We start from the raw sequence: 10,479 nt of genomic DNA, 5'->3' as shown, positions 1-10,479 counted from the left end.
TTTTCTCCCCCTTTTACCACTGGGGACCAGCAGTGGGGGGGTCCACAGGGGTCTCCCACCCCTGGGGTTGCCCCCATCCCTTCCTGCTGCATCCAGGCTCAAGGAGGATCCCACCACCCGCTCCCAGTGCCTGGCACTCCCCGACTCAGGGCACGGCCAGTCTGCCAACAGACAGGGACAGAGACCCCCCCGCACCCTGAGAGCCCCCTCTCATCCCTGCCTGTCCCATCCCTGCGTGTCCCCGCCTGTCCCATCCCCACCTGTCCTGTCCCCAGCTTGCGAAGCTCCCCCCCGGCTGGCAGCCTCTGCCCCGCTCCCTGGCACTTGGCAGCTGGGGCCTGTGGATGGAGAAGGGCTGCAGCCCGGGGTGGAGGCACCGCAGAGCATCCGGGGACAGGAGGAGGTGAAGCGGCAGAGCGGAGTTTCGAGGAGACCCGGCTTCTCCCCATCACCCAAAAAGAGGCACGAGGGCGCGGGCACCCCAGCAGCTTTTTCCTCCGGGTGAGCCCCGAGTGCCAGCCAGCCACCGTGTCCCCAGCGTGGCCTGGCGACCTGCTCCAAGCCCTCCCCTCCAAAGGCTCTCCACGTTTGTCCTTCCCCTGAGCCACACACGGCCACAGGACGGGCAGCGTGGTGCGGGGAGCAGCGCAGAGCCAGCCGCAGCGTCCCCCCGGGACACAGCTCCGCCTGCACCCAGCGCCGTGCAGGAGGCAGGAAGCAAGAGAAACGGCACGAGCTGATTCCGTGCAGTGCTCGCCTTGCAATTAGACACGTCCGGTGGATTATTTTTCTACCTCTGCCTTTGATCTTTTGAAAACTCGACAGCTTTCCAAATGCCGTTCCTCTATTTGCAGCCATTTTGCATTTCTGGAGCAATTAATGTGCAGCAGCGTTCCCTTCCTTGCTCCTTCTCCTTCCAGTTCTTCCCCGAACTAACAGGCACATTTCTTCTTTCCCCTTGTGTCATCACTGACACGCCACAATTAAATAAAAGAAGGTATTTTTGTTGGTCATTTGAGGACATTCTGTAAACCCGATGCCCTGACCCTACTGCTCGAGATCTGTTACCGATTTGTAAAACTGGCAAAACTTGCACACTAAATATTTAGTAAAGGTTTATTTATTTGTTTTTTTCAGTAGTGCAGCAAATCTCCGCAGTTTCTCCATTTGGTTTGCACGTGAAAGGGCTCGGTGTGAACGTAGGCAGCGCATCAGAGCGCATCGCGTCGGGGGACGGGGAGCGGGATGGGGTCTGTGCCGCCCACCTCCATGCCGGGTACCGGTGACCTTGGAGCAAACCAAGGCTCCTTCCCGTGGCGCTGGGTGTTTGGGTGGTGCCGTTGCTGCTCGTGCTTTAGCATTTAGGAGAAAAGCAAGCAGACTTGTTTCCCTTTCAGTGACTATCTCAAGGTTTTATCTGTCGCTGGGTTTGTTTGCACCAGCGTCCATCCTCACCCCTTCCCTCCTCCCATTGCCCCAAAGCCCCTGCCGAGGCACCTGGGGACATCCGCAGCCTCCTGCCCCGCCAGGCTTCCCAAAGCATCGCTCCCTTCTCCTTCCGAGAAGGATGAGCAGAGACCTCGTCCTGCTTCGTTCCCTCCCTGCGTTCTCTTTCCATTTTCCCAATCCCTGTTCCCCTTTTCCCGTCCCCTGGCAGTCCCAGCCCTCCCTTGGCAAACCCCCTCTGGGATCAAGCTGGGGGCATGGAGGTGGAAATCCATCCAGAGACCGTAACAGCCACCGTCTTGGCTATTTCTTCTCCCAGAGATCTCCTCAGTAAGACACAGGAGGCAGAGACGGGCATGAGACGGGCATGGCAAAGGCATTTTCTCACTCAGGGAAAGTCCCCGTCCTACTCCTCAGGACAGGGACTGTTTCATCCGGTGCATGTTTGCATAGATTCAGCACAAGGCACGGGCCATGCTGCTATTGCCCCGTTATTTCCACTTTTCTGCCTCCTGCTGCGCCGCGGTATCATCCTTACTGGGGACTCATCGATTTTTATATCCCTTTTTTTTCCTTCCCGTGCATGTCTGACTTGCTTTGGGGGGGTTATGGTTTTAGACTTATTGTTTATTACTCATAGCATTAATAATAGGTGTCAGCTTGCTATAGCAATTAAATAATTAAGGAACTCTTTCCCGTTTGGTCAGCCAGAATGCCCCGTATGGCAGAAATACGCCTTGCACTAACTACCTACGTAGGTTTAGCTACCCATAACGTTAAATGTGTGCATTTCTTACCCAGCCAGATCCTCCACAGACTCATAAAACAAGCGATACAGTGATCTGCTCTTCAGATGCTCTAAAAGCTTGGAGAGATTTGTTAAGAGTGCTCCTTCTGCAGGCTCTCGTCCCCGTGAACCAGCGCTGGGATTCGTGGCTTGCCTTGCCGTCCCCTGCTCTGGGCTTTTCCAAGCCTGGCGTCGCCTCCTGTTGGGAACCGGGCACCCTTTTTGCGATGCTGCTTTGTGGGAGATGCTGCTTCTTGGGAAAAAGGATCAGCTTGGGCATCGCCAGATGCTCCTCGTGGTGCCGTGACCCACCCCGTCACCTCCCCAGGGTCACTCTGCCCAGGCAGGTGACGGGACCAGCACCCCCGTGGCTCAGCACCTTACACTTTGGAAGCAGCCGAGCCCAGCCTGGCTCAGAGAGCATCTCCCCGCTCACCCGTCCCTCCCTGGGTCCCCCCCGGGGAACAGAGGTGCTTTCGCTGTGCCACGAGGAGTTCCCGAGGCTGGGAGCCGTGGAGGCCCTTCCTGCGCCGACCCACAGCCAGCGCCCGAGGGATTTCTGCCCCTCGCATAAAGAGCGGAGGCTGCAGACTGTGCGAATAAAGCCAAAGGTGCTGGAGGTCTGATGGCTGCCTTCTGAGCCTGAAGGTCAGGTTTAGCTGAGGAAGAGCTCTGCACGTCCCTGCTGCCCTTCTGAGGAAGGGAGCTGAGCTGAATTCTTGGCCTCTTCAGTTTGCTCCTTTACCATTACCCGACAGCAGCACTCCAGCACCAAGCTCCTCATTTTATTGCCTGATTTCACTCCTGGACTTCTCTCCCCCAGCTCCTGTTGCTCTCGGCGTGTATTTTCGTTTGCTCGTGCATGGGCAGAGCCAAAGCCGGAGCGGTGCAGAGCTGGCCGTGGCTGTCACTCTCAGCCCAGCGCAGCGGCCAGGTCAAACAGCAGCAGTCGCTTCTCCGACCTCAGTGCAATTCAGCTCCCTCAGCAGTTACGGCACACCCGAGGAGGAGATCCCAAACCCCATAGGGAAATGCAGACACCCGGGAAGTCCGCGGAGAGAAACCAGAAGGTCCTGAGCAGGACACAAGTCCTGGGGCCAGGTGTCCGTGCAGCTAATGCCTTCTTCCACCTCGCTGATACAAACTCCTGAAAGGTCAAGAGATGAGTGATTGATTGGAGGCAAGGTAAATAGCAAAGGAAAATAAAAGTTCAGTCACGTAGAGGTGAGCTTATTTATTTCTTTATCTCTTCTCTCTCCCTGTGCCTGAAGGACAAGCGTTGGCCACGCGCCGAGCTTAGTACAGGTGGGCTGAAAGCCCGTGGAAGGGAACCGCGAAACCACGAAAGCAGAGCCAGCAACGTTCCGCCAACTACTCCTTTGTTTTTAAAAAAGGGGGGAAAGCATTACTTTGCTGTGTGTGATTTCAACAAACCTCATTCCTGTGCTTAAATATACAAACCCGGTGAGACGTCTGCGCCCGGGAAAGGTCAGGCTTGGCGGACTTTCCTAAATTCCTCGGTAGAAATTTGTGTGACCCGGTCCAGTAGTTTTAAAAGCCAGCAATAGGAAAATGAAAACAAACTGGTGATGGCCTAGAACACGTGTATATGAGGGGCCTGATGATATAGCTCCAAGGTCATAAATGCTTGGAATATTAAAATAAACAGCAGAGCCCTCGAGTTAATGAAAAGCCGGTTAGGCCAATAAACATCTAAAAGAACACATATGAGCAAACATCCATCTTTTCAGTCCGTCGAGCGAGTGCTGTTTACAGTTTTAGCCGATTTTAGGGCTGGTTCCTGTTGGAGGGGGCAGTAAAGAAGTGAATCAGATGGTCGCGGGCCAGGCTGGATTTCCAAGTCATGCGGAGCAGCGCCCAACAGCAGGCAGCCCTGGCCGGGGACGTGGAGGTGCTGTGAGTGCAGGGGGATGCGGTGCGTGCGGGGAGGTGGTATGTACCTGGCTCTGTTCACACACCTCGCACCCTCTGCACAGCCCGAGCGAGGGGCTGGTTGCACACAAAGGAAATGGGAATACCTGGCAAAGAGAGCCCAGCACCAGCTCTGAGGGCAGAGCTTGAGATCTCCTCGGGGCGGTCAGTATCCAGCACTGGCCGGGGGCTGGAGCATCTCTGCACGGCGTAGGTCCGAGCCCATGTGCTGAGCTGACTGCAGCCCAGTTACCATTATCCCCTGCCCCTTCTTTTATTTTTCTCTTAAGACATGCTCTGAGCACGTTTTTTATCCGACACAGAGCTCGCGCCCGGGTTCAGCGTTCACCTCTGCGGTGTTTTGTCCATCTCGCCCGCTTCGTGCTCCACCCCGCGCCGATCTGAGAGCTGCCAAGAGCTTTGAGTTTCACCCTGAGCACACGCGGGGAAGGGAGGAAGGCTGCACTTTGCATTTTAAATCCTGAAAACATATTTTAAGGGCTCTGCTTCTGTCTGTTCTCCAGTTCTCGAGAAAAACTCAGCTAAGGAAAGATTTTGGTAGGAACCCAAAAGTGACATTCGCCTGCCTTTTCCAGGTAATGCATATGCATGCATGCAAAACTCAGGCATTGGTTGTTTCTGCCTCAGGATTAAAAGCTATGGCATGAACAGAAATAGAAGCCCATCTTTACAAAATTGCTTTTAAAAATCCCATATGCCGGTTGCATACCCTGCAAAGATGTAGAGCTCGGGTAGCGGTGAGGAGATGGGGCTGCCAGCCAGGAGCATGAGCAATCCGCTCGGCTTCCCTTTGTCCTCGGGTCAGTTCTGCTTCCCCGCTCTGCTCTCCCATCCCTAGGAGCAGGGAGGTGAATCCTAGGAGTCTCTGGTATCTCAGAACAGTCCCCAGCAGGGACAACTCTGCCTGGGGGTTGACCCCAGGTTTGTCCTGAATTCCTACAGACGCCCCTTTCTGTTGGGCATCACAAGCAACAGCGGGAGAGCCCTCCGAACTGACCCTGAACCCAGGTTTAGGTTTAAAGGTGTGGACAGCCCATCAGCAGCAGGAACTGGGTCTGAAGAAGACGTGCAGGATGGCTTCTGGCGATCGAGAAGAAGTTCAGGCTGCTTTGGAAGAGCAGTGCCCTACGGCTGCTGTAAATTAGCCGACGCAGCACCGACCTGAGCTGTCCGTAGGAAAGCAGCAGCTCAGGGCTGGCTGCTCTCGGCCCCGCTCTGAGCGACTTGTGGGGAGAATAAATCTGTTATCCTTTTAAAATAAACGAGAGAGCTTCACAGCGCCAGGGCCGCTTAAATTTACAGCGAAATAACGCCGGGAAGCGATTCGCCCTCCGATTTGTATTCCCAGGCTTGTGCCCGTGGCGTGGCCGCGAGTCCGGCCCCGGCGAGGCTGAGCTCAGGGCGAAAGCAGAAAACGAGCCCGGCACCCAGAGCCGAGGACTCAGCCCTGCTTTGCCCAAAGCCTCAAGCTGCGCCTTCGGCGGGGTCGGGCCCTACGAGACCTCTCCCTTCGCTGCACGCCGGGGCTGGGGCTGCTCCGTCTGCCTCCTGGGGACTCTTTGTTCGCCACAAAAGAGGAACCGGGAGCGCTGCGAGCAGCGCTGCGCCGCAGGACGGTGGCAGCAGCTGAGGGGCTCTCGTTTTGGCCAAGTGCAATTGAAAAAAAAAAATAATAATAATAACACGAGGGCTGAACGAACCGCGGGAACCTCGTGGATGAGCTATGGAAACAATCTGGGGGGGAAACAGGTAGAATTTGCGGTCAGGAGCTGGGCAGCAGCAGGGCGGTTTGCTCTCGCCCTTGCCCGGATGATGCTGCAGCGTTTTGGAGCTTGTTTTCCCCTGTCAGGGCAGCAAGGAAAGAATATTTTGGGGTTGTTTTGGGAGGTGTGGGGACTGCCATTTTCTTTCCCTTCAAAGACCCCATTGGAAACGACAGGAGCCCTCACGATGATTTTCCTAGCCCTGCATGAATCTATCTGATTTGGTTTTGCTTGGATGAAAACCGAGGCGATGCCTGCTTCTTTCCAGCAAAATTCTCCAGTCTGCCTTTGGAGTCATATTTTTGAAAAATCAGCTTTTAATCTGAGAAAACATTCCGGCGGGATGCTTTCACCGTGGCAAGCTGCATTGCCTTTAAAGGTGTTTGTAGGATTAATAGCAGGAGTTTTATATTTCCCCAAACTTTCACAATATTTAAAGCCAATCAGAGGACATGGGACTCGGGGGGGAGTAATTGCAAATGTCCCCTGCGGAAACAAGTTGAAGCAGGCTCATGGCTTGGTGAGGATCTCAGCTCTCCGAGGTGCGGGCTGGAGCCTCCTTCCCCTGGGATTAGCCGGGGCGTCGCTGCTGCCTCGGTGGCGACGTGAAGCAGCGCCTTTCTGCCTCGCTTCTGAAGGCAGTTTGGAGGCTGAATGCCCGGACCCAAACTGTGTGAAGCTGCGCGGCCCTGGAAGATTTAGGAATGATGTTAGCAGCAAAGAGAGCGAGCACCTGCCTGGGGTCCTCTGGAGAAAGCCAGGCGAGGGGAGCACAAACGGGAGCACAGAAATCCAGCAGGAGGCTGCGGCGCTTCTGCCATGGTTCTGTTTTCAGACTCGGAGCTCTAAAAATGGTTGGAAGCTTTTCCTGTAAATTGTGAGCGGGCTCAAAGGATCCCGGGGCTGCAGCAGAACGTGGCCCTTTCCTTGGGGGAGATCGAGTTGGCAAACAGGGAGCAGGGGCTCAGGAAGTTTTGCAGCATGAAAGCCTGAAAGGAAGATGCACGTGAAAAAGGCTCTTCACCTCTTTTCCCTCCCTCCTTCCTTTCATTGGGATGACTTCTATTTTATTTGTGGATGTTGAAGAAAACAGCTTACTATTTTTCTCGAGCAAAAAAAAAAAAAAAATAGATAAGCAAACAGAAATTAGAGCTGATTGGAGCTAAGAAATCAACATTTGAAAACTCAGCTGAACTTGCCCATTCCCCCTCCTGTTATTCTGCACAAGCTGGATCCATTTTTTCCCCCTGAAATCAGCTGTGAAGGAGAACTTCCCCTGATCTCAATGGGAACAAGCTAGAACATGTTATATTTAAATATTTGAATCCTCAGCTGCGCTACCAAGGCATGTCAAGCTGTCTTAATACCTTATTCCGGGTTATTATATTAACAAAACCCGATGACATGCTATCACAAAATTGCATTACATGCTATCGCTGTGTTTTGAGCTATCGTACTCAGTCTGCACTGGCATCCCTTCTCCGTAAGTGAATGCTTGTCTGTGATCTGTTTGTCTAACCCCATTTGGAATACGTTGCAGTTTTTATCCTTAAAGAATTAAAAAAAACAACAACCCTGGAACAGCAAAAACAAACATTTCTTAGAGTACGAATCCAGATTCTCGCAGATTCATACCTTAAATCATGCCGAGGGAAAGAGCTTGGGTTGGATAGAGGCTGCCAGGCAGCACACAGCACCAAGGGACGGTCCAGCCAAAAGGGAGCCCAAATTAGTGACCGATGTTAGGAACAAGCCGGTCATGCAGCACAAACGGGATCCTGTAATTACAACCCTGCCTGCTTCGGGCGCGACTGATGCACGGTGTGTACGTGGAGGCACACCAAGCAAAACATCCTCGCTCGCAGAGTTAACTTTGGAAGCCTGGCTCTGGTGGAGCACTGAGCACGCAGGCTGCAGTCCGTGGGGCAGCAGCAGCTCCTCACAGCACTGGGATGCCCGCACGGGACGCCCGCGTGGCTGCAAGGGAGGGCAAAGCCACCAAGGGGCCGAATAAAAACCCTACCCAAGTGTGCAGCCGAATCCCTCCGTTATTTAGAGGCAGAGGGTCGGCTTCCAGCGCCGGAGCTGCTCCGACACCAGGTGTCTGCTGAGTCAGGTCGTGCTGCACGCCCGGCCCACGGCACGCTGCAGCTGCTGCCAAAAGTGCAGCGAAATTATTTCGGGCACCAGGGCGCCGGGGCCGGGGCTGCGTGTCGGGGCGCGGGGGCTCGGCGGAGCCCTTTTCTTCTCCACCAGATGACTTAACCCTTCCAGCGTCCTGACAGCTGAATAAATAGGCAAATGAAGCGGGGCTTAATCTAGTGTCCACCCCTCCTCTCCCCCCCCCCCCCCGCAAAGGCCCTGTATTAAAGAACTTAAGGAACTAATTGCTTCTGTAGTGTTATTGCTGCCCTGCGACTGCCGACGGGCTCCCGGAGGTTTGCGCTCAGCCTCGGCTCCGTATTTTGTTAGCATTTGCTATATTTCCATATTAAAACAGCCAGGCTGGGGGGGGGGGGGGGGGAAATGGAAAAAGAAAAGGAAAAGAAAAAGAGCGACTCATTAAAACTGCATCATGTCACCCGGCTGAACTTCCCGTCCCTCCACTTCGCCCTTCAATCAGCGGCAGGGATAACAATTAGATGTGAGAGCTACTCGGGTAGCTCTGCCTAAAGCAGCCGAGCCCCAGCTCAGCCGCTGCACGTTGGTAATTGGGGAGGCTCGGACTGCCAAATACAGCTCTCCTAGCCGGGCAGGAATCGTGGGGCTGTGCCCCTTCTGTTTTCCTGGTTCTGATTTTTTTATTTGGTGCCTTCCCATCTAGCACGGCTGCAGCAGCGAGTGGCACATCCCAAACCCGCTGCCATCCCTGCCCCTTGGTCCCAGCACATCCCAAACCTGCTGCCATCCCTGCCCCTTGGTCCTGGCGCATCCTGGCCCCGCTGCCATCCCTGCCCCTTGGTCCCAGCACATCCCGGCCCCGCTGCCATCCCTGCCCCTTCGGGCCACCGACGGGGGGCTCTCGGCCAGGGCGGCAGCAACGCTGGGCTTCACTCAGCCAGAAAATTTGGTATTAGGACTGGGAGAAAAGGTCACCTTGGAGGATCAGAGATGGAGAGTTAAAAGAAAGGGGATGGGAGTGGGAGAGAGAGGGAGGAGGAAAGGGGGGAGGCTGCGAAGGGAAGGGGGAAGGGGACGTAGGATTTCTAAGCAGGCCTGACCCGGGAGGATAAAATATCCTGTTTTCATTGGTTCAAATGAACCATTAGGGAGAGAGTAATTTGTTGACCTTTTTGCTGCCTTATCATGAGATGAACAGCCTTAACATGGGCTTCACGTTTGCCTTAACCCTACCGTAAATCATAGGAGAATCGATTTTTTCCCCCCAAATAAATAACTAAATAAAAACCAGCCTGTGTTTGGAGGTGATTTAGCAGAGCAAGCCCAGGTAGATATGCACATTGGTTAGACTCTGCAGATGGCATCCGCTGCCTTTTTTATTTGCTTTTGTTCCCTTTTGGGCAAGCGAGGGGGAACTGGGGTGTGCAGAGGCTCGGTTTCCTTCGGGAATTAAAAGCGGAGGGCAGTGATTTTCCTCTTATTTCCATCAGGCCCCGTTGGCAGCAGGTCCAGTGGGGTCAGTTCACATTCCCCTACAGCCCATCTCCTTCCCCAGCTCCTGCAGACAGCCTGGCATGATTTTGGCCTAAGAAAGGCCAAGTCCTCCTCCAGGCTCCGTCCATCCCTCCCTGGCCCATCTCTGCTCCGGGGAAGGCAGCAGCAGGAGCGAAGCTCTGCACGGGTGTTCCCCTCGGTGCTTTGGAGCAGGTTGGTGCCCCGACCCAGTTCAGATTTGGGAAAGCCTGAACGCTGAAGAGCACCAAGAGAAACACCCGGTGCACCGCAGTAAAGCCAAGCATCGTCAGGAAAAGGTGGGATCCTGCCAGACAATTCCTGTGCTTTGAGGAAATTCAGGCTCAGCCTCAATCCTCAGCCTCAGCTCACGGCCAGCTGGGCAGTTCAATGCTTCTGATCCTCCTGTAGAGTTTTGTTCAAATCCCCTCGCCGCGTTTTGCCGTCTTACCCCAGCACACCACGGAAAACGTGGCACACGCTGCAAAAATTGACCGACTCCAACTAGAAAATGACTTTAAATTGCAGCGTAGCCGGGATTTTTCGCTTTGCATCACAGGTATGTTTTGTGCTTCCATCGAGTCCCTTATTATGGGAAATTTAGATACGGAGCAGAAGCATCTGGCCTTCAAAGGACTCCCAGACTGCCACGGGATGTTATGATAGTGCTGCTTTTATGTGACTGATCTTTTCCATTTGTCCTTTGCTCTCCAGGTAACAGCTTGGGAAATGTCACCTTTCCGTAGGTAAAGGGGATGCTGTTCCGTGTAGGGCTTGTGATAGGGACTTTTATTCTAATCACCCTGCACGAGATGCAGATCTCCAAGTAGCCGGCAAATTCTTGTCGGATGAACCCAAATCAGGGAGGTCAAACGTTCTCGTGGAGGAGGAGAGATC

The sequence above is a fragment of the Oxyura jamaicensis genome, chromosome 20 (assembly GCF_011077185.1).
Source record: "Oxyura jamaicensis isolate SHBP4307 breed ruddy duck chromosome 20, BPBGC_Ojam_1.0, whole genome shotgun sequence".
NCBI lineage: Eukaryota > Metazoa > Chordata > Aves > Anseriformes > Anatidae > Oxyura > Oxyura jamaicensis.
The sequence above is the reverse complement of the archived record's forward strand: the minus strand, read 5'-3'. Positions refer to the sequence as shown.